This window comes from Cryptomeria japonica, chromosome 11 (genome assembly GCF_030272615.1).
Source record: "Cryptomeria japonica chromosome 11, Sugi_1.0, whole genome shotgun sequence".
NCBI classification, from domain to species: domain Eukaryota; kingdom Viridiplantae; phylum Streptophyta; class Pinopsida; order Cupressales; family Cupressaceae; genus Cryptomeria; species Cryptomeria japonica.
The window spans coordinates 190,378,406-190,406,298 of record NC_081415.1 but is presented as its reverse complement, the minus strand read 5'-3'; positions in this window follow the sequence as shown (position 1 = coordinate 190,406,298).

Genomic DNA, 27,893 nt, shown 5'->3' with positions numbered 1-27,893 from the left:
GATGATGGTGTGGATTGAATGATGTCAACATTCTGGTCGCACATTAACATGGGATGGTGTCACTTCATTGGTTAAAGAAGCTCATCGTAATGGAGATTCCAATGTTACACAAAGGGAAATTGATTTAGCATATGGTTTAAGAGATCAACATGTACGTATAATTTTATTAATCACCCGTATGTTTATCAACTCATGATGCAATAATTTTAATATGTTAGACATAGTGTCGGTCAAACACCACAAGGCTATGTGTTGCAATAGTCATAAATTTCGCATCAAATAGTTGGATGACATGAAGAAAACTTGTGATTCTAGGATAACTGCAGTCTTTGAGGTGACCAATATTTCATCTAGAAATGACATACATCCTCAAGTGTCTCAAAATCGATACTATGGCATTTTGGATGATATACTTGAGTGTGACTTTAATTCCTTCAAATTAGTTCTGTTCATCGTCAAATGGTATAGGCTACGACTGAATATAAATGATCCTAATAGAATTGTTATCGAACATGATAATGGATTTACAATGGTTAATACAAGGTTGTTTGAACGAGTTGGGGATGAGCCCTATGTTCTTCCAAGTCAATGTGAGTAGGTATTTTACTCGAAGGTTCCACATAAACCGGGTTGGTCATTTGTTGTTAGACATGATCCAAGAGGAAGGCCAATAATGTATAATGTGATGGAAGAAGAAGATACCGAAGAAGTAGAAGATGACATAGATGATCACGATTGACAGTTACTCGATGATGTTCCTGACGGAAATGTACATGAAGAAGAAGCTGATGATGATGATGGTGGTGCTGCTAATGATGATGGTGATGGTGATGGTGATGGTGTCGGTGATGGTGATGACGATGATGATGACGAACACAATAACGATGACGACAACGACGACGACGACGACGACGACGATGACGACGACGATGATGATGATGATGATGGTCATGATGATGAGTTGGATGAAGAAGAAGATCAATGACATGAATGAAATGTATGAGATGTGATTATTATATTATCTATTTAATATTGATATCTTGATAGAAATTGATTTGACTTATATGGTTACATAAATAATTCATATGTTTTGAATTCTAATGCCATTACTTAATTAATTCATGATGCACCTCTAGCTATGTGATAGATGGTGATTTAAAATACATATGTGATGGATTACATGCTTATGATGATACATGTGACATTTTTTGAACTTTGTGTTTATTTATGGAATGTGGACTACTTATTAGCTATGTGATGGATGGTGATTTATGATACGTATGTAATGGATTGCATGTTTATGATGAAATATATGTGATTCTTATGATGCTCAATTACATATATGATGATACATATGTGATGCTTATGATGCTTATGATACTGCAGTATTTATTGTTTATCAAATTACAAATGTAATGCTTATGATGCTCAATTGTTGGTGCAGGAACCTGAACCCCTTTGACGAGGATCTTGCACAGTCTCATGGATCGACAGGTATAAGTCAATACACCTTATAGAAATAATATTTTTTTTTAAAATTACAAGAAAGATAGTGATTGTCTCCTATAGCTTCATCCCTAGTTGTCATTTGTATAATTTGATGCCAATAAGGACTGATATGCTGCTCCTTTCAGTGAAGTGTCATAGTTCTTTGGACTGCTCATACTGTAGACACCTAAAATTGTCATGTCTAATTAAATAAATATCTTTATTTATTTAATTATTTTATCTTAATTCTTCTATTAATTAAATAAATCTTTATTTATTTAATTAATTCATTTATCCTCTTCTAGCCTTATTTCTCATTTAAATAAATACATTTATTTATTTAAATTATCCTTTTCCTAAATTAAATAAATATCTTATTTATTTAATTGATCTCAGTTCTTCTATTAATTATATAAATATTTATTTATTTAATTAATTCATTAACCTTTTCTACCTATGACACATGTCATTCATCTCTTAATTCATACACTACCTACCCCTTTCATTATTTTATTATTTCTTTTACCTACCCTCTAATCATAACCGACCTCCTTTTACACCTCTCAATCTTATCCCTCCATTTCATATAGTGTCTTCTATATAAGGAGATGCTTCCTTCATTATCAAACCCCCTGTTGACTACTTGACTACACTACGCTTTTGAACATAGGTGATCCTACTTGCAACCACATTTCGTTCTTTGTTGAGCTCTTGTGCACATAAAATCTGAGAGCAAATATATCAAGCAAGACCAATGGAGATAGGAAGAATGGAGATCCAAACCCTATTGGACATGTGATGGTATAATCTTTGTGATTTCATTTGATTTGCATTGTCTTAGGTAATCTTCATATGTTATGGTGGATCTTTGTTGTTGTTAGGCTAGGGTTTTGTGGTTGAATTCATTTAGCCTTTCAATATCAATATTGTTGTTTCCATTTTCACCATATACAATTTGGCACGCCCAGTGGGACATGGATTTTTGTTAGATCTATGTTTTTTGCAGATTTTTCTAACCCTATATTGTTGTTTTGTAAAACAATTTGGAGAATAACCTTGTGCAACTAGGGTTTTGGACACAAAATCAAGATCTTGGAGAGATTTGATCATATCTCACAAACAGATAGGAAATTTTGCACCAAATGTTTTTTGCAGGTTGAAGAAAGTATCAGGAGCTCTCAATACAAAATTCAGAATTTTTGGACCACATTTTCATTTTCTATGAATTTTTTATGATTTTTCATAAAAAATTAATTTTGAGAGCAAATGAGAGAATTTTTTGGATTTTCTTACATTTTTGGAAATCACTTAGAATTATACATAGGATCTATTTTTTGTGATTTTAATTTTGATGCAAAATATTTCCCTAAAAATTGGATCTTTAAAAATTAGGGTTTTTCATTATTTTAATCAGATCTCAAAAACGGCTTTGAATTTTGGCATAAATTTTTTTGTGCAGTTTAGGAAAAGTATCAGAAGGGTTCAATAAAAATTTCAAAGTTTTTGGATCAATTGTTCAATTTATATGAATTTTTTATGATTTTTCATAAAAATTAATTTTGAGAGCAAATTAGCGAATTTTTTGAATTTTCTTACATTTTTGGAAATCTCTCAGAAATTATACACAGGATTTGTTCTTTGTGATTTTAAATTTGATGCAAAATAATTCCTCACAAATCAGATCTTTAAAAATTAAGGTTTTGCATTATTTTACTCATATCTCACAAACTGCTTGGATTTGTTGCAAAACAAATTTTATGCAAGTTTGGAAGACCATCAGAACTCTCCAGCAAAAATTTAAAATTTTTTGGATTGATTTTGCATTTTATATGAATTTTTTATGATTTTTCATAAAAAAATAGTTTTTGGAGTCAATTAGCAATTTTTTTGGATTTTCTTACATTTCTGGAAATCTCTTGAAATTTTACAAGTGTTCTTTTTTTATGATGAATCAGATCTTTGAATTGGTCAACAAAACGCATTGTTGAAGGCCCCTATTTCACAAAGTCTTTTGGATCTAAAATTTACCTAACTTGTGTGCTTGCAGGAAGGGGTGATCATTTGAAACAATCCAAACCACTAATAAATCTTTGTTGCAGGTCCTTGGCAAGGGTTTTTGGATTTTTATTGTGTGCCTTATTTTCATAGACTAGTAAACACTTCAATTGGTGCACTAAAATTGAAGCATTGTCTCTTGTGTCTTGAGCAATAGGCTCTTTTTGTTTAAGTTTTAGAGGGTCTGTCTTCCTGTGTGGTCATTAGGACTACTAGTGAGAAGAGAATGACCCAAGTGGTAGCAAAAGAAAAGCCATCTTCTTCCAAACCACTATAAATAACTATATTCATGGTGAAAACTATGAATAACGTGTGCTGATTAGTTCATACCGATACTATGTCTCCCCATAAACTCCTTTGATCAAATTTATTTGATCAGTTGTAGGGCATAACCCCTACTGGCTGGGAGCCTTCTATATTTACAGAGCTGAAAGTGCCGCATGTATGGCCACATGAGCGGATGCCCTTACTAGCACCTTTTTGTTTTAGAAGCCCAAATCCTTCTAGTTGTTGGGGCAGGAGGTCGGACCTCTGGTAGCGGCCCACACACATAAGGTTCTTAGTAGAGATACAAAGTTCGCCATGGGGAGTTTTCATGGGGACTGATGCTTGGCTGACCCGAGAAGTGAGTGCCGAGGGTGGAGCCAGTGAGGTCAAACATCTAAGTATCTGCTCTGAATAGCGTAGCCTCGGGGGTAAAACCTCATGTGGGATCAACAACTATTGTCTTGGCCAGCCAGAAGAATTGTGCTTGACTTATTTTAAACATTCAAGACCAAACAACAAAACATTGTGTCTTTTGTGTCTTCAAGTGTATGCAAAACATTTTTACATCAAACAACACACTTTTCTTGGAGTCATTGTCAGTCTAAACACTTGCAAACATTGAGTCCTCATCAACATTGTGTCCTCTTGTCACGAAAAACAATCAAACATTTAGATTTGGTCACAACCAACAACTTCACAAATTGGAAAAATTTTACAGTCCAACAAACAAGAGCAATCAGTTTCGGAATTCTTGAGCTTCCTAGGTTGTTTCTCGAGGTTTTCATCTAGCATTCAACTTGTCTTTGGGTCCCACAAAGTCCATCATTGCTTTACATCTTGCATTAAATTCACATTTGTCTAAACTTGAGTCAAAAGGTCACTTGCTTGTCCTCATCATACTTTGTCAACACATTACATACAACAACATTTTGCTAAGTGGTCCCTCATCAAGGTCTATCACCTTTGGGTTTCATTTGGTCCTACTTAGAGTCAAGGTCAACTTACCTCATCAAGAGAAACTATCCTCTCTTTGGAAGTCACACCTACTCTACTGCATACATACTTGGTCTTACACTTTACACATTGCAAGTACACTTCAGATTCATTTACATTCCATCCAACCCTTGGTCTTCCATACTTTTTCCATTTTCATCTACTCTCACACATCTCGGTCAATACCTAGTTCATGGTTGAAACCCGTCTTCAAAAATCTAGGAGAGAAACTAAAGAGGCTCAAGAGTTCACAAACATGAGTTCTTATGAGTATGACAATGATATCTTTTCCAATTCCGATCATACTACATCACCTGACATGGATGCCTATAGAAACATTCCAAATGTTGAGAACATGGACACTACAAACAACAATGATACACACAATGATGATATGGACAACTTTTCAGTACATTCAGTAGATGTGGAAGAATCCATTATGGATCCCTATTTCAATCGATTGGTTGAGGAAATAATAAGGAGGGATAGACAATACTTCTTACAAATGATGGCACAAAGTGGAGCCAAGATACCTCATGATTTTGACATGTTTCAAATAATGGAAAATCGACATTTGCAACAACCTCACTCCAACATGGATCAAAGGAGACCTAATAGTGGAGGCAATAGAAGACCACATCTTGTGCCTGAATCACCATCATCTTTGTTTCAAAAACCAGAGGTCCCACATACACATGGTCAAGCATATGATACTCACCTTCGCAGACCATTATGGAAGTCTTATGCAGAGAAATATGCTCAATCACATATCAATGCTAAGGATCAACCACCAAAGCAATTGGATATTCAAAGGCATGCTCAAAATTTGGACACAACGAAACCCCGTGTCAAATTTGGGGGCAACACATTAGAACATGACATGCCTGTAGAGTATGGTATACATGGACAAAATAGATATTTCGTTCCTCAACATGAATCCATACCAAGTGGTCCATATATGCAGCATCACTATAGACCTCCTCCATATGAACATGTGTATGATCAATATCATCCATATATGCAACATGATCCTCCTCCAATTGGTGCCTCAAGCATAGGGTATGGTCCAAGAAGTTGATCTCCACCTAAGAACAATTTGGAGCAACAAATTAGGGACTTACAAAAGAAAATGGAGGACATAAATACACCGAAGCCAACATACACAATGAGAGACATATGTCCTTATCCATTTGACAAGAGCATTCCAATGCCTCCTTTTCCTACATACTTTGTGATGCCTAAATTTGATAAGTATAGAGGAAAAGGGGTTCCTAAGGCACACATAAGACAATTTTTCACAACTTGCATTGAGGTAGCAGCAGAAGAGACATATTTGATGAGATTATTCCCACAAAGCTTAGGTGATCAAGCTATGGAATGGTTCTCCCAACTTCCACCTGGCATTAAGTCATGGGGTGACCTAGCAGAGGCATTTATCCAACATTTCTCCTACAACATAGAGACAAACATATTAGTCACTACTTTGTGCAACACCAAGCAAAAAGAGGGAGAGTCTTTTGCATCATTTTTACAAAGATGGAGAAATCTAGCCAGCAGATGCTCTTGTGAAATTCCACAAAAACAAATGGTAGAGATGTTCACCCAAAATGTTAACAAAGACATTAGCTATGATCTAAGAAAAGCTTGTTTGTCTACCTTCAAGGACGTCATTGAAAAAGCCTTAGCAACAAAGAAGGTCCTAATTGAACAAGGAGTCATTAAGATATTCAAGGAAAACAAAGATGACTTTAAAGGAAAAGACAACCCAAGATTTTGGAATAAAAACAAGAACATAGTCAATGATGGTGTTGTTGATGCCAATACAGTGTGACCCAAATTCATTTTTTCCAAATCAAATTAGCTGAATACTCAAACAACTTCTAAATCATGAAGGAAGTATACTCCATTGGGAGAACCACTTGAGTCAGTTTTCAAAAAGCTAGTGGCAAACAAGGTAATCACTATTCCAGATTTTCCTCCATATGAACCAAAGATTAAACCAAATTGGTGGAATGATGATGAATATTGTGAATTTCATAAGAGCAAGGGTCATAAGACAGGAAATTGCCATCGACTGAAGAACATCATACAAGATCTCATTGATAGGGGTGACATTGAGATTGAAGGACACTCATCCAATCAAGAACATGAAATGTTTAAAGAACCATTCCCAAAGCATGACAAAGGAAAAGCTGCAGCCATAGATGACCAAACCAACTATACCAGAGCATCTTATAACTATGATTCAACTATCAATCACATTTCAATGGACAATTATGTCTCTACCATTATCATCAAGGACAAAACGCCTAAGAATTCTACCCAAAGACCCAAGATTATCCTAAAAGGCATTGGATCTTCTTCCGAACCTACCTCTGAATGTCATGTTACAACCCGTCGAGGTAAAATCACTTTGCAAGGTGCTCCAGCCAAGAACACCGCTTCTTCATCAACCAAGCCTGAGTATGATCTGATAGAACATTTAGGGAAGACACCCACACTCATCTCCATCCTTGAGCTTTTACGCATATCTCCTGCACATAAAGCCATTCTTGACAAAATCTTGAGAGACACTCATGTCCCTACTGATCTGAACGTGGACCAATTTCAAGCCATGGTGGGATACCTTTCTGTTCCACACTCCCTTACATTCACAGAAGCTGACGATGCCTCCGTAAGTCAACCACATATTTCACCTCTACACATTGAAGCCTTCATACACAAACATCGAATAAAACGAGTCCTGATAGATGGAGGAGGAGGTCTAAACATTTGTACATTGAGCACTATTAAACAATTGGGATATTCCAACAAAGCTGTAGATTCTACAAACAAAATTACCATCAAAGCATATGATGATGAAGAGCGTTCATCCAAGGGCACAATCACCTTACCTCTCAGAGTTGGGCTAGTTACAAAGGATGTAGTTTCTCAAGTACTAGATCTTGATCTCACATACAACATATTGCTAGGACGTCCATGGATTCATGAGATGAATGCAGTACCATCTACATATCATCGATGTATCAAGTTTCCACACAATGGAGTTGAAGTGACCATCAAAGCTGACCCAAACCCATTCATATACTGCAACAATCTGTGACCTAGATCAGAACTAATAGTCCCAGTCAATCGAGAGGCTATTCCATCTTCAACATATGTGGATCCAGAATCATTGAAAGCTTCTACATCAAAACAAGCAGAGATAAAAGAAAAGTTCAAGATTAAAGACATGGGATGTGGAGAGTATATCTTTCATGTTGATCAACTCCCACTATCTCCTAACACATTTTGTCGACAGGAACAATCTACAAACAATTTGCAATATCAAGGAATTGGGTGTGAAACACCTAGTGTTGTGGCTATTGAGTCTGAATGCAAATCTCCTCTAGTGGTGCAAGTAACTCTTGATATCAATAGTCCTAAGAGTGGATCCAACAAAGAATCTATTGAGAATATCGCCAGCCCTCTTGAGAAATCACATAGCTTTATCATATCATTTGCTCATTCCATTTCCACTCCTCTCCCAAACTTGGATCAACAAGATTTACAAAAGCCCTTACTCATTGGGGATAAAGAATCAAGCTTTGAAAAGAAAAATCTAAAAGTCAAAACTAAAGAGAAGTCCTTTAGTACAAATCAAAATCAAAAGCTATTGGACTCTACAAAAATCAAAGTCAAGGATAAAAATCCTATGAAGCAAAAAGAGCAAGAGATGATCTCCCCTAATATCAAAATAATTGGGGGCAAAAGTTCCATACTTTCAAGCCAAAAAGAATACTTGTTGATCCTAAGTCTCCATCATGTCATGATACTTTCACTTCTTTTCACCATCATAAGCCTTCATCACTCATCTACTTGTTCCGCACATCCTTTCCCTTCTGGTGATACATCATGGACCTTTAATGGAGCTTCCTTGAAGGACTTTGTTGTCAGAGATGCCCAAACTTCTTTAGGTGACACGCATATGGGCCTACGTAGTCCACAGACTAGTAATTATATCTCAGTTTCTTCATCAAGGAAGATAGTCACTCGAGATACACATCATTCAGTCAAGGAACATTGTAGCTACAATCACAAAGTCAAGACTCACACATTTGAGGTAGGTGATTTGGTTCTCAGAGAAAACCCCAAAAATCAGCAAGATAGAGAGAAGAAAAGCAAGTTCGAACCAAATTGGTTTGGTCCTTACATCATTACAGCAACATATGGATCTGGGGCATATCAGCTCTCAACTACAGAAGGTGAACCTTTGGAGGATCCTATCAACAACATGCACCTTTGCAGGTTCTACACATAGCTCTTCCGAGTATCCTAATTCAAAAATACAAAAAAATAAAAAATTTCAAAAATACAAAAAAAATCAAAAAATTCAAAAATACAAAAAAAAAATTATAAAACAACAAAAAAAAAACATTGAAAAATCGAAAAAAGTAAAGAAAAACATTTCGTCCAACGGTGAAAACCACTTCGATGGCACCCTGAGCAAGTACCATGGTGAAAACTGGATCACCAGCGCTATGCGTAGAGACATTGCTCCTCCCTCCTTCAGGATTCACTTTCATCCTTTCACTTTGCACACACTCAGGACCAATTCATCCATAATAAACTTACCCATTCCCATCATGGCTTGTTATTGATCTACCCAAGATTGGTAAACCATTCATAATAAACCTCCCTTTTCACCTCCCTTTCCATCCATAATAAATCATATCCTATCTGTGGCTATGGCAAATCCTACGTCTAGTGATGGGTGTGGAATTGAGAACATCACATGTTTCGAGGAGTACAATTTCTTCCAGCTTCCTTCAGTCTATCCGCGCACAATCCGCAATAAAGCAACATTTGCATCATAGATCCACAATAAAGTTTCATCTTCTCCACAATAAAGTATCAGTTTCATGGATTCAGTCAGTTTCAGATGAGACACAACAACAACAATGGGCTTCAACAAATCAAATCTTTCAATAGACTTAGACAACATATGGTTCCGTGCTATCTATATCCTTTTTGTGAAAGTAAACATTGTGACCACAATCAAATAAGACTTATACAAGTGACAAGAGACACTAAACTTGAGGACTACAGTGGATGTTGGTGTTGAGTCTTGGTTTTCTTTTGATTTTATCTTTAGGTGACATGTCTTTTAGCTTTTCTAGGATGTCTCTGACTAGAGATTCTATCTCTAGGATGTCTTTGACTAGAAAGGAGAGGATGGGGTATCGTCACCTATTTGTATTTTGATGTCTGTGGATTGTCTCTTAGTAATGCTATGACTTGTCCAAGGATATGAGGACACTGTGAGTCTAGTATGAACTAGGGCATTCCTTGTTTGTGACTGTCTTATCTCCATGCAAACAAGTACAATGACTTTCTGGGTTGAACATATGCCTCGATTGTCATAACCTACTTGCCATAATAAAGCTCAATGATGATAATGCACAAGAAGCTCTTTCACTTTCATATCTTCTATCTTTCATCCCCCTTTCTTGATTGACCTCCATCATCCTTCTTGAGTCCGTGTAGCCCGCTATCACATGATTGAGTATAATGACACACCAAAAACATTTGCATTTCATGTAGTTGCACCTACATTACCACATATAAGCATTTCATACATACATATAGATATCACAACTGCATCACATCTTGCACACAACACCTGTTAGCACAATTTACATTTGCATTATCATATTCATTTGCATTTCATACATTTTCATCATGCATACACATATAAAACATAAAAGAACAAAAAAAAATATATTGCATTGCATCATATACATATTTGCATCCATATCATAAGCATCACATAAGAACATCTCATCACATAAGTACACATGCATATAGCTATTGCAAACATGAATCATCTCATATATATATAAAGTGTCATGATACAATGATGTCAAAATCATATGGCTACAATCACCCGCAGGTGTCTACATCATCATACAAAATGGTACAAAAATGATACAGAGGAACCCACTGATCACTCCTGCCAATACTACTGGTAGTGCTAATCCTGTCTATGTCATCGTGTCCCATGCCACGTGTCCAACCCTCATCTCTAGTCCTAGATCCTGAAACACTCATCTCAGGGCCTCCCTATCTCCATCTCGATCGTACGGAATCAGCTCCCAATCGATCAGTATCCGCAGAGTCCTGTATACATCCTCCAGGGTGACTGTCATCTCCCCCATAGGCAAATGAAAAGTGCAAGTCACAGAGTGCCACCTCTCCGCCAGTGCAGTAAGCAATCCCATGTTTGCCCGAAACTCAGACACATACAGAATATGTCTCAATCCCATAGCCTCAATTGAAGCTCGGTCCTCGGCTGTCAACTCAGGTCGCAACCTCTGAGTCGATGGGAATCTCTCTAGTGACTCCAACATAGGCAAATACTCCTGTAGTCACACAAATCAATCATCTCAGTCCTAGTGACACTCACTGTTCATCACAAAGTGTTGCTTCTATCCTAGTGGTACTCCCTGTTCATCACAAAGTACTACGTGTTTGGCACTCCCTGTTCATCACAAAGTGTTGCTCACATTTGCACTCACTATTCATCACAAAGTGCTGCTCATATTTTAGTACTCCCTATTCATCACAAAGTACTATATCTTGGTACTCACTGTTCATCACAAAGTGCCTTGATCTATCTTATCCTAGGCCCTATGCTTGAGTGAATCCTCTTGAGTAGTTTCCTAATTGGCAACGTATGTTCTATCACAGAATTGTCAATCCTAGCCCTATTTGCTATCCTAGTCTTCCCTAGAGGACCTGCTTGAGTGTATCCTCTTAGCAACTTATCCAATCAACAACGTATGTTCATCACAAAACTGTCGATTTGACCTAGAAGACAAAAATTCACATTTTTGGACAATAACGCGCTTTTCTAGCATAAACGTGCATTTATTACATTACCTAGTATGCATTAATGACAACAATAAATGTATCAAAGTACAAGGAGGTTTTGTGGTACTTACTGGCTCTCCTACCTCTGTTGGCCTCTGGAATCGGCAAACGTGGTCAAATCTGTGAACCAAAGCCATCGCTGCTGACTGCTGCTGCGCTTTTCTCTCTCTGCACTCTAATCTCTTGGAGATGTAGATGACAATGAGGATGTATTTCCCTCGCAGTCTATCTTATAGACTGCCCTAGCCCTCATTTCCCAAGTCAGTCTTCATTATCCCGTGACTCTGTCACTTTATCCGGTCAGTCCATTCTAGCCTCTCTTTCTTATCGAGAGATTGTCTACGATCTTTTCAGACATTTTTTCAGCCAATCTCTCGAGGGGGCATATCATTCCCATCTTGGGGCAACTCTGTATTAGTTCATATTATCTTCTTTGAAACAACGCGACAAGCCACATTGTCTCAAAGAGGGGCAAATGTAGACACCTAAAATTGTCATGTCTAATTAAATAAATATCTTTATTTATTTAATTATTTTATCTTAATTCTTCTATTACTTAAATAAATCTTTATTTATTTAATTAATTCATTTATCCTCTTCTAGCCTTATTTCTCATTTAAACAAATACATTTATTTATTTAAATTATCCTTTTCCTAAATTAAATAAATATCTTATTTATTTAATTGATCTTAGTTCTTCTATTAATTATATAAATATTTATTTATTTAATTAATTCATTAACCTTTTCTACCTATGACACATGTCATTCATCTCTTAATTCATACACTACCTACCCCTTTCATTATTTTATTATTTCTTTTACCTACCCTCTAATCATAGCCGACCTCCTTTTACACCTCTCAATCTTATCCCTCCATTTCATATAGTGTCTTCTATATAAGGAGATGCTTCCTTCATTATCAAACCCCCCGTTGACTACTTGACTACACTACGCTTTTGAACATAGGTGATCCTACTTGCAACCACATTCCGTTCTTTGTTGAGCTCTTGTGCACATAAAATCTGAGAGCAAATATATCAAGCAAGATCAATGTAGATAGGAAGAATGGAGATCCAAACCCTATTGGACATGTGATGGTATAATCTTTGTGATTTCATTTGATTTGCATTGTCTTAGGTAATCTTCATATGTTATGGTGGATCTTTGTTGTTGTTAGGCTAGGGTTTTGTGGTTGAATTCATTTAGCCTTTCAATATCAATATTGTTGTTTCCATTTTCACCATATACACATACCATATTCTAAAATTTTATGAAAACCCTACAATGAATGACTCCTTGACTATCATCGTTGTTTGTATCTTACCTTTGTGGATTTGAGTCTTCATTTGACTATATGACTTCTCTCAATAGAAAACTGTTTAAGGCATTTGTAACTTCTAATCCATGACTTCTCATGAAGCTTTGGCACATTGAGATTGGAATAGGGATCCTATACACCATCACTAGAGATTATCAACAAGAGAAGATTCACCTATTGATCCTTTGAACTGATAATTCTTGATTGCCTTTTTGACTCATCGTGCTTTGTAATGGTGATTATCTTATTTATGGCTTGACGGATATTGATCTCTCTCTCACAAGTGTTTCAACTAATCTTTGATGAATACAAACACTTCTCTTTTGTTGAGTGAAAATATCATGAATGCATTTATTTTTCTTAACTATCCATAATGTCATTTTCAAATATCCGAGACTACACTTAGGCCTGTTGTCTCTTGATTCTTCATTGGACTATGGTTTCTTTGATAGTTCTTTGTAGCTTTATCTTTGAATGGTCATTGCCTTATTTGTAGCTTTGTATTTCCTTTATGGTGGTAGACCTCATGCAATGTTTTCACCTTTAAAACCAACACTAAACCTTTCAACAACCATCTTCATAGATAGTTTGATATCAAATTGTGATACAACATTAATCATTTCACCATTGTTATCAATAATATTTTTGCATGCTCAGTGTCCATGCCTTCATTATGCTTGAGTTGATGACTGCTGCAACTTTGTTACTGTCAAATCTGCTTCATGATGTCTTGTATGCATATGACATAATTCTAACCTATTTATCAGTGCTATAGACTTTTCACTTTGTGTCATGGCATCCTTTTATCTTTCATCAAGATCTGGGGGTGAAGAAAATAATTATGACACTAAATGCCTATGACCTTGCACTATGAACTACCCTTGCACATCTTCTAGAACTTCATGGGCTATGGAAATATTGTGATTTTGACCTTTCACAACCTTTTGATTCTTTTTTGGGCTGCTAGATGGTTGTCTCTGATTTGACTGTAGACCTTGGTGCTTCATATTTATTGTTCTCTCTTGAAAAGACTCAGATTAGGACCTCTATTCATGCTTTGATAGTGATACATGACATTGTCATCTCCATATCATGGCCACTGTAATTCATCAAATCTCATATATTGCTGCTCTTAGTGTTATACCTATCAGTTATCAATGTTGAAGACTCTCACACACCATCTAACACTATCTTAGACTTGGCTTTTGCTATTTAATACAACATAAGACTGTAATGAGGCTGCTATGTGTCATTGATTTGATAATTTCTAATGTCTAGTAGATGACTTTGATGCTCTCAAAGTGTTCTTGAAGCTTATATGGCTTGGTTCTGATCCTTATAAGCTTTTAGACTGATTTAGGCACTATGATCTCACTACAAATTTATCATTTATTGGTTGTTGTTTTGTTGATAGTGACATTTATCACTACTTTCATCTGAGGCAATCACTTCTTGACAGTCAAAAGGTTGCCCATCAATTAGTTTTCATTGTCTTTAGCTTCTTGAGACCTCTTATTTATTGATAGAGAAACAAAATAAATTCTTCAATAATCAATCAAACCTACTCAAATAAAGAAGGAGCTTCTTCTAAAGTTGACAATGATCCCATACTCTAAGAAGAGGATTTCCATTTCTTATCCATGTTGATTGTTACAAGTCCTATGAGTTGTTCATGTGGCTATAACAGTGAATGTTACTACAAAAATTCTAAAATCCACCTTTCTATTTCAATGTAACCCTATAACTTGTAATTTTCTGTTGTGATTGTCTTTGTGTTTTGAACCGTAAAAAAACTCTTATCATTGTCTTTTTAATTCAAAACCCTTCTTCATTACAAGCTCTAAGTAATCTATTCCTTGCTATACTTATGATTATCTATTAATGCTATTCAAGAATTGGGGAAAACCTAGACACTATTATCAATGTCTAAACCTTCTAACAGACTACTCTACTAGTCCTTATTGTCATTGTTATTTTGGTGGAGGCTGGCCTATACTTCATTTGAAACAAACAAACCATCCATACAAATCATGCTTTCTCAAAAATGTGAAATCCTAGACTAGAGTAAAGAAGATAGCTAGCCCAGACATGAAATGGTTTGAATGTTCCAGACACGTAGCTACTCTTTGTTAGAATTTCCCTTCTAATTTTGCAACATGTCATGGTTCTCCTTCTACGTGGCTGTCATACTGCACCTTCGACTAGAGCTTACCAAACTGAATACTAGGGTTTTCTCCCATCAAAAGTGGAGTCCTCTACCAATGAACTCGAGATCCTCATCTTTACCATAGGTTTATCTTGAATTTTGATTGACCTTAGTTAGAATGGGCATTGAATAGTCTAAGAAAATTACCTCCAAAATGTTAAACTCAAACTTCAACTCATGAATTATAAGGCCACACAAGTTTTTATTTCTCTTTTGATGAAAGTTTAGCTCCCCACTTTAAAGATTTTGACAGTATTACCATAAAACAAATGTGACACATTTGAATAAATTAAGGCTTTAAAAACCTTCATAAAACTTGGAATGAGCCCGAAGCTTAGAATATTAAAAAGAACTCTAACAAAGAAGCCTATAGAAAATGTGTTCCACAACAGAAAGGCAGATTCAAATTCAATTTTGACATTGCTCCAAAGGACAACCCAGGTATTGCAGGAAGTGGAGGACTCATTATGGATAGTGAATGTAAAGCCCTTCGCATTATTAAGCTTTAGCCCTCCACTTTGGCATTAGGGGACTAGAGATAGAAGAACGCTCACTCCTTGTGATCAATGGAATGCAAAAGAAGGGAGTGACCAGCAAGAGGTTATATAATATTAGAACAGTGTCAGTGCTAAGCATAGACATAACTTTTGCACATTGTTATGAATAGGCAAAGTTGGCAAACAAACCAGCAGAACTCCTCATCTCCAGAGGAACCCTTCAAAGCAATCAAATAATTTACTAACGTCATTACAGAACTACCTAAAAGCAAACACTAGATTTCACTTATAAGATGAATAATTTCAATAATTTGAGCGAACAACCGTCTATGAGTTCATCGCCTTCATTCTTCATCATTTTGATGTCTTTTGTACATTGGAAGGTAATTCTTGACCACCATACCTCAATCTTGACCTATGCTACCATAAAACCCTACAACCTAGTCATGTTTACAATTGAGATCTTGGTGACTTGATCACTTAATATAGCTTAATCATGCAGGTCTCATCTAACTCTGACTCCAACACTTAAGCAAATCAACCCTAGCAACCAAGTACTTTGGGAAATATCTTGCAACTTGACAACATGGGTAATGATGGAGGAATGGAAGGTGAGACCTATAGAGGTGAGAGAGAGAGAGAGGGTGAGAGGAAGAGATAATGACCTGGAGAGGGTAGAGAAAGAGAAGTAGAGAGGGAGAGAAGAAGAGAGGGATGAAGAAAGAGACCTAGAGAGGGGAGAGAGAAGAGAGATAATAGAGAGGGATAGAGAAGAGAGATACCAATGTCAATCTTTTTCTATAAATTTTTTTTTTTCGAAAAATCAGCCTACAGTCGGAATTTTGATATCAAAGGGTAAAAATTCCAACAGAGGAGTGTCATCAGATGCACAAAATCCTCGTCGAAATTTTGACACAAAAGGGTTAAAATTACGACAGCCTCCAAGAGAGTTCCGACGAGGATGCTGTGCATCCGATGGCACTCCTCTGTCATAATTTTTACCCTTTGATGTTGGAATTCCGACAGTAGGCCGAGATCACGATGGTTTTCTTTCTGGGTATGAGCATCCATGGCGGCTGTCGGAAAGTTTGGAGCTGATGTCGAAATTGCGATGACCACAAGGATAGTCGGAACTTCCGACAAAAAGTTTTTGACGACTTTTTTTGTCGGTAGTGCAATGAAATTGCGTTGGAATGCCAATGATTTGCCGTTGAAATTTTGACTTGAATGTACTAGTGCACTGTGGGATTTCAAACCCACTAAGAAATATACTCTTCTAGAGTATGCTCGGTTAAAAGCAAATCTTGTTAAAGATTTCAAACACATTGCTAGATGTGACCCGGTTAAGGGATTTCCCTCAGATCTGTTAGGATATTCACTTTGTTAGAAGTGACCTTGTGAAAGGATTTCAAACACTCATTTAGAATGTTACCTTGCTAGAGGGTTTACAAATAAGACTGTTAAGTCCACTCGGTTAAGAGATTTCTCTGTTATTCAGAATAAACAATAGTAGTAAATATATCTGCAACTTCACATCTAAAATGCTAAAGCAGATTCTTATTTGCTCAAAACAATCCTATCATAAGACTAATCTAGTCTTCTGCTGGGCTTTCTACTCTATTTTTCAAACAGGTCTTCAAGCTTCTATGCTTGATAATCACTATGTAGCATCCCTGTGCTTGCATTTGCCCGCATACATTGTTCATCAATGATTCCTTATTTATAAACAATTCTGATCGTTTAATCTCCTTGATCACATTTCCCATGATCAATCTTAGCCATCAGATCTTCAAACTTGACTAGGTTCAATGCATCTTCCAATCTGAAAATGTTTTACCTTGCCTCAGGACTTGTAGTCCTTCCTTGGAACTTGTACAAGGTTATTGCGGTTCAATCTGCACTGTAGATCTTCCTGCCGATTTTTCATTGCCATAGATCCTTAAAAAACTTCATGTGCGGCATTCCAATCATTTATACATCTCCAGCTCATCATTGTCCTTCATTAAATAATTCTTGTATTCATCCAATGCACTGTATCATAACTCGGTTGCAACTCAGTAAATATTGAACTTTACTCGGTAGACATTCCGCCTTCATTAATCAATATCGATAACCTTAGGGTTTACCGACTAGGTTCTTTGCTCGATGACATAGTATAGTATTAACCTTACAATCAACAACATATGTAGGATATCAAAACAATCTAAACATCATGATCTCATCATTGTCTAACTCGGTAATAGTTGCCCATTGAATAACTTATTTCTCCCCTTTCTTATCACATTCATTCTATGTCTTTTACCGACCACTTAAAACTCATTAAATCAATCTCCTCAAGATATGGCAACATCATACTGAATCAGAAAATCAATTTCTTGACATCAATGACAAAATAATGTTATAAAGATAGTTATCATCCTTCTTTAGTTATATCAATAATCTCCAACAACCTTCTCAATATCCTTAATGAATATCAACAATCACTCTTCCTTCTGAAAATGCCAACAAAAGCTACAACCACAAATTCAAAGAGGAAGCTTACAAAGATAGGACAAAGCTAGGTATAGTCATAAGTCAAGGCAAATTCATAGTTGAAACTCGGTCCAAAATAGTGAAGAAGTGCAACAAATGACATGAGAAGTCTAAAGAAGTATTATAGCAATCATAAGTCAAGGATTAATGAAGAGATTTTTTGCATCCATGATACAATCCTTAAAAGCATCCATGATACAATCTCAAACACACTTTTTACCGTTCTCTTGGTGATTTTGCCCAATTGTGTATGTCTTGCTTATGTATGAAAATGGCATTTTGTAGCTTTCCACCGACCATGTATTTGAGATGTCTTTGATTTAGATATGGCATGAGCTTAGTCGTAGAGTGAGACTAGGGAGATGGACCATCTCAACCATGGTGCGCTTGCATATGTATATAGTTTTGTGTATTCATTAAAGATTTTCATTTAATTTTAATCAACTAAAGAGCAATATTCATGACTTACAAGTAATAAAAAAACTTACAAGGATGAGGCATATTCATTACTTACAAGTAATAAAAAAACTTACAAGGATGAGGCATATTCATAACTTTTGCAATCCTACCTTGGTTATCAACACTAGAAGCAACTCATATTGTTCGTGTATAGACAAGACAATATGGGAGTTCATTATACCCAGCAACTTGTGGTGTTGTTGTTCATGTTGGCTCCACTTGCACCTTGCAATTAAGATTCAATATACATTATTCAATAAGATTAACTATGCAACATAATGAAATATTGAAAAGTGTGTTACCTTGTTGAGCTTCACTTAGTTTCGAGAATAGTTAAATATTCTCTACTTAACAGGGCCAACCACATGAAGGTGGAAGCTCATTTGGCCCCTCCCCCCCCCCCCTTAACATCACTCTAAATTCCCTATTAACATCTTATAACATTCATTCATTAATTCTTTCTACCATTAATAAAATATAGCATTCATTCATTAATATCACATAACGTTCATTAACACATAACATTGATTAAAATTAATTAACACGCAACATTCATCAATATTAATTAACACATATCATCCATAACCATTAATTAGCACATAATTACATTCACTAACACATAAAAATCAGTCATTATCAAATTAGTTAGATTACAATCATTTCTTTCTTTGTTTTCTCTTTGAAGCTATGAAAAGACTAAGTGGAACATCGGTTTCTTCATCATTTCCCCCCTCTATAGATGTTCCACCAACTACTCGTGATCTCAATGTATGCCTAGTCCTATACTAAGGATGAGGACACTGAAGCAAAGGGGGGTCCTCTGCAATAACAAAGAAATGGGTTAAATTCAAAAAAAAAAAAATTATTGTTACAAGTATTTCATTAATTTAGAGAACATAATTGTTGTGCTCTTTACCTGATGGGGCCACATCATTTCGTGTAGCCTCAACCTCAACATGTTGAACATCCTCTAGATCATCTGGAGTTGAAATACTAAAGGTTACATTAATGTTGAACACCAATTGCAATTATATTTGTTTAAAGCAATAACAGTGGTCCTCTTTACCTGAGTGGGGAACATCACATTCTTGAGGTTGTGTACCCAGATCATGCTCCACTTGCTCACCACCAACTACATGCTCTAAAATATTAACAAAAAAGGTTACATTAAATACTATTACAAATTAAGATATATATATACTTGTATTAATAGCTAAATAAATAAATTTGAATAACAAATGAATACCTCCACTATTGGGATGCACATCCAGACCTTCATGTGCAGGTGGTGTTTCACAATTAGTAGGCTGCATTCCAATGACATGCACATTGTTATCATTGCTTTCTTATTTAAAACAAATATAGTCACTTTATGTTAGAACTCAACATCAATTAGATTATTGGTAAAGTATTCAATTTGAAACAACTTCCATTTACCATATTTACCTGTGTAACGGATGCACTCAAATGTTGTGTATGCCCACTCAATTCTCATAGCCAATCAGCCAGGGCTAAATAGCCTTGCTAGTAGGCAATTCTCTTGTCATCTTCTATGGGCGCTCTATTGAATTCACAGCCCTGCATTTTTGCTTGGTACCATGAATTTTGCTTGCATTGTTTGATAGAAAAAAACGTTTGCAATTTATTAATATTTTGATGCAATATTTCATTTACATGAGATACTTACAATTCATGCAGCAAGTTTCATGTAACCACCAGAGCCGAGTTTGTGTTGCCCATGCTTTTCTTTCCTTGCCTTGGTTGCCTTTGATGTGTCACACAGTCTATAAAAAGTTTGAACTATGTTAGATTATATAAATATAAAGAGTAATTAATAGTACATAATTACATTCTTAATAGTATCTTGTACCTTCTTCTGGCATCTAGTGGTGTATTTGATGAATACTAAGAGGGGTGGGGTGAATTAGTATACCGAAAAACACTGCTTATAAACACTTAAATAGTCTAGAGATAAACCAGTAAAGCAGTTTAACAGACAAACCGGTTAACACACGTGCAAACCAAAATGCAAATAAGACATTCACCCATAAAAGCAATACCACCATAACACAAGATATTTGACATGGAAACTCAAATGGGAAAAACCACAATGAGATGAAACTCACAAGTCACTATCTGCAGAATAGGAACTAGACCGGTTAAGGTCTTACAATGTTCTTTACTAGAATAGATCTTGTTAGGAATCTCAATCTCTGTTAGGAGATAAGTCCAATCAAGGACTACCTTGCTAGAGGATTTTTAGATTGACAGAGGTGAACCACCTTGTTAGAGGATTTTACAAAGGCTACTCTGAGCCTACCCAGTTAAGGGCTTCAGACTTGTCAAAGAGGTGAGTAATCAACAAGTATATGATCTATCAGATAGCACAGATTGCTTGGTTAGATCCAGTATAGCTCATAGCTAATGCATTCCAGTATTACTTCAGTCTTCTATAACTCTCACTCTGTTACACCTCACAGACTTGATCTTCTCAAATAAGATCGCTCTCACAAAACTCATCTACCACCTTAAACCTTACAACAACCTAAAACCCTAGACATGATGTCCTTTTAAAGGAATCTGGTTTCATGTCGGTCCAATAAGTTTACAATCCAATTCCCTAGGTTCAATGAACCTGGACATACTCGGTAACACGACACAAAAAGCACCGCTAGAGTGTCGGCACCATCAAATAATCAGTGGATGGTAACTCATCACAAAATGCCGGTTGGTAACTCATCACAGAGTATTATTGGTTCATACAAAATACTGGTTGTCAGTTTGTCAAAAATGAAGACTGGTAAAAATGTGTTATGCCGCTTTAATCCCTCGTACCGCTTGGGATCCACAAACCGCTTGGGGTCGACATGCCACTTTAGATCGGTAAACACATTCTGCAAAACACCAATAGTATAAAGACTATAATACAACATACCAATTGGAACAAATTCCGTTTGTACTTAAGCTTATACATATAAAGGGGATCTCAATGCAAGTGTGTGTCCATCAATGAAAATCACAACATAAACATCAAAAATGCCAACAATCTCCCCCTTTGGCATTGATGGAAACACTTAGGAAAATAAAATTTTGACATCTAAGTGTTTTACAACAAAATCATGCCATTAGCAAAATTGCTCCCCCTAAGCATATACACTATTCCTTTAACAATACAAAGTATAACAATTTTGCATATAGAGCATAAACATTGAGATATTTAGAGCATATATCAAAATTTGAATTACCAGATACTTATCCCCTATTCTCCCAAATAGAATACTTCTCCCCCTTTACCAACAATGACAAAGTACAGCTGAACAACCCTGTTTTCATTTGATATTAAAATAATAAAAGTTTATGACAAAAGGAATAATACTTGTCAAAAATAGATTTAAAGTCCTACAAGAATTGTTTCATCGATAAAGACGAGGACTCAAGTAGGGAGGTGGCTACTTCTTTCTCTGTCTGCATCTGGGAGACCTGTTCTTCCATGGCTTCAATTGTGCTCATCTCTTGTGTAACTGTTAAGGCATCCAGATTCAGATAGCACTTCTAAAGAATTTGTAGATGTGGGAGTAGAACCAGTTGTAGCTCCTACAAATCTCTAGACTGGGTGCTGATCTCTTGCTCCATTTTTGCTGATTGGATGTGAAACTAGTGAATGGTTTGCCCATAAGTTTTAAAGGAGTCATAAGGCGGCTTAAATGTGCTCATGTATGACTGTAAGTCTATTTGAACCTTTTGCTTCTAAGCTAGCACATCATCATAGATCAGATGGGGTTGGCAGATCTTGCTGAGTAGCAGATTCCCCTCATCCAGAGCGTCCTTTATATCCTTTTGTTCTTTTTGCAATTCAGACTAGAGTTCATTCAACTTCTTCACCAGAGCTATATTAAGATCTTTTTGATGCTCCTTCTTAACATTTGCCTGTACTGCCTCTTCTAGGCTCTGCACTTGATCATCCACTATTGTGCATAGGAGCTTTAGTTTGGCCAGTGATGATTCAGTGCTCGGAAGGTTAGTACTGGGTATCAAACCGGTAAGAGTGTCCACAACCACTTGAATTACATTCTGCTCCTTCCTCCATATGTTTTCAAGCCATTCTTGGGCAACTTTGATGCTTTGCATCAGCTCCGTTTCACTTGCAGACTAGAGGTCAATAGGACTAGTGATGTTAGCTAGTTTGGCTTGACTACCAGTTGCCTTCGGAGTCTCCATCTGGGCGCTCTTTGCCGCTTCTCTTTCCTTATCCTCTTCTTCTTTTTTCTTCTCCACTTCTCTTCTCTTCTCCTCTTCTTTGTCCTCCTCAGCCTTTTTCTTCTCTGCTTCTCTCCTCTTCTCCTCTTCCTTTTCTTCTTCTTCCTTCTTCTTTTTCTCTGCTTCCTTCTTCTTCTCTTGTTCCTTGTCTTCCTCTTCCTTCTTCTTTTTCTCAACTTCCTTCCTCTTCTCCTCTTCCTTGTCTTCCTCTGCCTTCTTCCTTTCTGCTTCCTTCCACTTCTTCTCTTCCTTATCCTCTTCTTCTTTCTTTTTCCTTTCATCTTCTTGCTTCTTTTTCTCTTCATCTTCTTTTCTTTTCTTCTCTTCCTCTTTTCTCTTTTCTTCCTCTTTTCACTTCTCCTCATCTCCATCCTTTTTCCTCTACTCTGCCTATTCCTTTGTTGCTTCCTGTCTGTCCTCAGCTTGCTTATCAACCCATTCAACCTATTGCTCCTGTCCTGTTGCCTCAGATGGTGTTTCCTGACTAACATCTTCTACGTCCAGGGCATCGACATCAATAGTGTCGATCGGTTCAACAGCCGAATTTCCTTCATCATCAAATACTTCATCCGGTTTGGATATAACTAGTTCTTTCTTAGTTTGCCAGTTGGCTATATGCACTTTGTGAGATTGGACAGGGGTTGCCATATACTGATGAGTGTTCTTTTTGACATCATCAACTCTACCTTCTAATAGCCAGAGTCTTCTTCTTCTAGTGAAGAAGAGTCCTTTATTTTGGTCAATAACATCAAATCATTCAGAATTTGACAGGTCGGGAAAGTATTGTGCGAAAACTTTCTCCCTAATTTCCTATTCCTTTTCTATGGCAATGCGCCATCTATTATCTAATAACTTATACAAAGAATCTGGTGTCTAAGATTTAATCTCTGAGGGTGACCGATCATAGGTACACCAATACTTGATAATCTCCTATTCTACCTCTTCTTTTTCTTCATCACTAAAGTCATCAAAGTAATCTACTAAATCATGTAGCAATTTTCTCCTAATATTCTTTATTGTTCTTTGACAATGTGTCAAAGGTTTATAGGAGGAGATATCTATATTTACTAGTGTAGATGATGTTGGTTCATTCTTTCTCTTCTTTCTTGTCTGTCTCACCTTCTTGGGCTGCTCCTTAGACACGGTTTCCTTTGAGTCCGGTGTATTTCTTTTTGTCTTCCTTTTCCTCTCGAAGACTTTAGCCAGTGTCGCTTCTAGTTTCTTTTTGGCCAGTGACCGTTTGGTCACTTTTGGACTTGCTATTGTAATCGGTGCAGATGCAGATGGCACTTCTTTTCCCTTCTTCACTGAAGGCTCTTTACCTTTCTTTGTTGGTGGTTCCTCAATCGGTGTTATCCTTTCTAAGTAGGTGCTGGTTCTCTATGCCTTAGGATCAAGTGGTGAGGCAATAAGGGTAGAGGCATACCCTTCCAGCATATCATACATCACCTCATAGCCCATTGGCTCCACTTCTTCCACTCTAGGCTCAACAGCCTCCATTATGCATTGATCCACTTTGATGGTGAAACAAATATCATCTTCATATTTCTTGACGATGTCACTTGATATTCTCATTCTTTGGCTCATTTTCCATTTGAACTCATCAAAATACTTGTTCATAACTTCAAGGGAACCGGTTCCCACTACTTGTAAACTTTCCTTTATCTATTTGGTAACCGGTTAGTCCGCAGACCACTGAATATCTCCCACTCCTGAGAAGTATCCTTGAAAGTAAAAGAGTAACTCAACCAATAGTTGTCCAAACTTGAACCTTAGTGCATTATCTTTTTTAATCGACTTTAGATTCGACAGGAGTTGCCTCTGCATATTAGTACATAGGTCAAATGATGCGTCCTCCTTAATCATCCGGTAAGTGACATTTACTACTGCAGTAGATACAGAGTTAATTCTACTAGTTGAGAACGTCTGGTATCCAATCACCATACATGCATATTTCACTAGATCGTCCTTGATAGAATTGATGGTCATACTTTGTGAGTCACTCACTGAACTAGTGAGCTTGGACATTTCAGTTTTGCTTACCATCCTTAGGGCTGGCACTTCCCCTGTATTGCAGAAACCGGTGACAACATGAATTGCCTACGGTGTAATATCATGCGTTCTCTCTAGGTACATCTTGTCACCATGGACTCTGCTCATAATGATTCTTATATGATCCTCTGTGAAATCCTCCAGGAAGTAAACAACATTGTGGAGCTTCTTCTTCTCCAGAATACTATACTCTGGTTTGATCTTCTTATCTTTTCCACAAAACAAACCTAGCTGGGTATGGATAGCTAGAGACCCTAGGTCTTCGAGTTTACAATCTATGTAATCTGAGATTCCCTCTTCTACTATAACACCAGCCGGTACTTGAGACAAGGCATTATACTTAGACTTGCGTTGAATAAAACTTGTAGACTCGACAGATGCACTAGAACTGGTATAAGATGCGGAAGCCATGATAGAAACTTAAGAACTTGAGAAATACCTTTTGAAACACGTGAATTTAGGGCTTTCAGATTCTCCTTCACCTCACACTTTGTCAGTTGCAGAATGACCGCTTTGCATTCTTCAATTGACCGTTTGCAATTTGAATTTGAAATCTCCTTCGTGGTTTCTCAATTTCTCAAAATCTCAGCACAAATCACCTTTTCTTCACTCTGCTCTTTGAAAAACTTTTCTTCGCTCAAAAACTGATAGTGAGAAATGATTTGAAAAATGCTTTTAAGCATATTCCTCACCTATCATTATTAATGCTCCACTATTAGGGTTTAAACCCTAATTTTCCCTTTTTACCATTTCTAGTCTTCCGCCAAATGATAGGCAACATACATCGGTTAAAGTTTTTTACCAGTGTCAACCGGGGGTTCGAAAACATTTCACCGTTTTCTCCCCCTAAGCCTTTCTGAAGCTTAGTTTGCCGGTTCCGTAATTTCCACACTAGGTGCAAAAACCAATTCCTCTTCCAACATTGTTGGTTTCCTCTTCTAGGTTTTGTTCATGTCCGTTTGAACTATTTCAATATCAATTTCTCCTTCCGGAGTGACTAGTATATCATCCAATATACTCTTTTTGCTTCTGCAGAATCTTGCTGCATGACCTAGTTTGTTGCAATGATAGCAAATCATTCTAGGTGCTCTCCAAGGTCCATTGTTCATATTTCCATTCTTCCTTCTGCATGTTGCAGTAGTGTGACCATGATCATGACAAATCCAACAGTTTGCTCTCCATCCGGTTGCCGGTTGATAGCCACTATTTCCTGACAGATGATAGTAAACATTAAACCGGTTGGGGTTCCGGTTCACAAAAGATTCTGGACCAACTCCTTGAGTCCTCTGAGGGTATCTTCTGATGTTGTTCATAATAGACCTGCAATCAGATGCTCTATGCCCAAACTTGTTGCATGCATAACAATTACCATTGAACTTATTGGATCTAGGTACATTGTTTATAAAGTAAGGAAATTTATTATAGGCTTTTCTCCTACAAACATTGGCAGTGTGTCCTTCTTTAAGACAGTTAAAGCAAACAGGTTTGAATTTTTGCTTACCTTTTCCTTTGAATGCCGGTTGCTTCTTTGATGCTTCAACATTTGTTCCTGAGGTTTCTCCTTCCTCATGACCAGAGAAACCAAGTCCATTGGTATTCTTTGCCGGTTTAGTTGACTCAAGCTTTTGCTCTAGCTTAATAGTGCTCTTGTTGAACTTAGCAAGTATTTCCTTTGACTCAGAGAGTTCTTTGGAAATAGCAGCATTCATCTCCATTAGGCTTGCATTCTCAGAGAAGGCTATGTTCGGTTCACCGTGTACTCCTTCTTTTTCCATTCTGCTCTCATGAAGGTGAGTAGTAAGTGCACTAATCTCTTGTTTCAACATGGAGATCTCATGATCTTTGTCCTTCACTAGATCTTCAACTTTCCTCCGGTTCTCAAGCTCTTGACACATCTAGATAGTTAGTCCTTCCAACTACTTTCTCAGGTTGGAGTTTGATTCATTCTACTTATTTACTTCTACAATTAGGGCTTCCATGTCTACTTCATCTGAAGAACTATTTTCAGATAGCTCCATCAGCTTTTCAGCATGCTCTCTCCTTTTTACCTGAGAGACCTTATATTTAGCCATAATTTCATCATAGGCTTGCTCAAACTGATTGAGCCGGTGAGTTAGTTCCCTCAAAGAGTATCCCCCCATATCTCTTTCCAAGTTGTTAGACTTATAGAAAGATAGGCTCTGATACCAATTGATGAATACTAAAGGGGGGGGGGGGGGTGAATTAGTATACCGAAAAACACTTCTTTCAAACACTTAAACAACCTAGAGATAAATTGGTAAAACAGTTTAACAAACAAACCGATTAACACACATGCAAACCAAGATGCAAATAAGACATTCACCCATAAAAGCAATACCACCATAACACAAGATATTTGACATGGAAACCTAAATGGGAAAAACCACGGTGAGATGAAACTCACAAGTCACTATCTATAGAATAGGAACCTCAATCTCTATTAGGAGATAAGTTCAATCAAGGACTACCTTGCTAGTGTTGGCAATATTGCATTGTAATAGACAATGAAAGATTGTTGACATTTCAATAAGGATATTGAGAAGGTTGTTGATGATTAAGGACATAACTAATTAAAGATGTTTTACTATCTTGATATTATTATTTTATCATTGATGTCAAGAAATTGATTTTCTAATTCAGTATGATGTTGCCATATCTTGAGAAGTATTATATGAAGATTATAAAGAAGTCAGTAAAGACACAGGAAAGAATATGATGAATAAGGGGATAAGTTATTCAATGGGCAACTCTACCGAGTCAGACAATGATGAGATCTTGATGTTTTAGATTGTTTTAACATCATACATATGTTGTAAAATGTAAAGGTTAATACT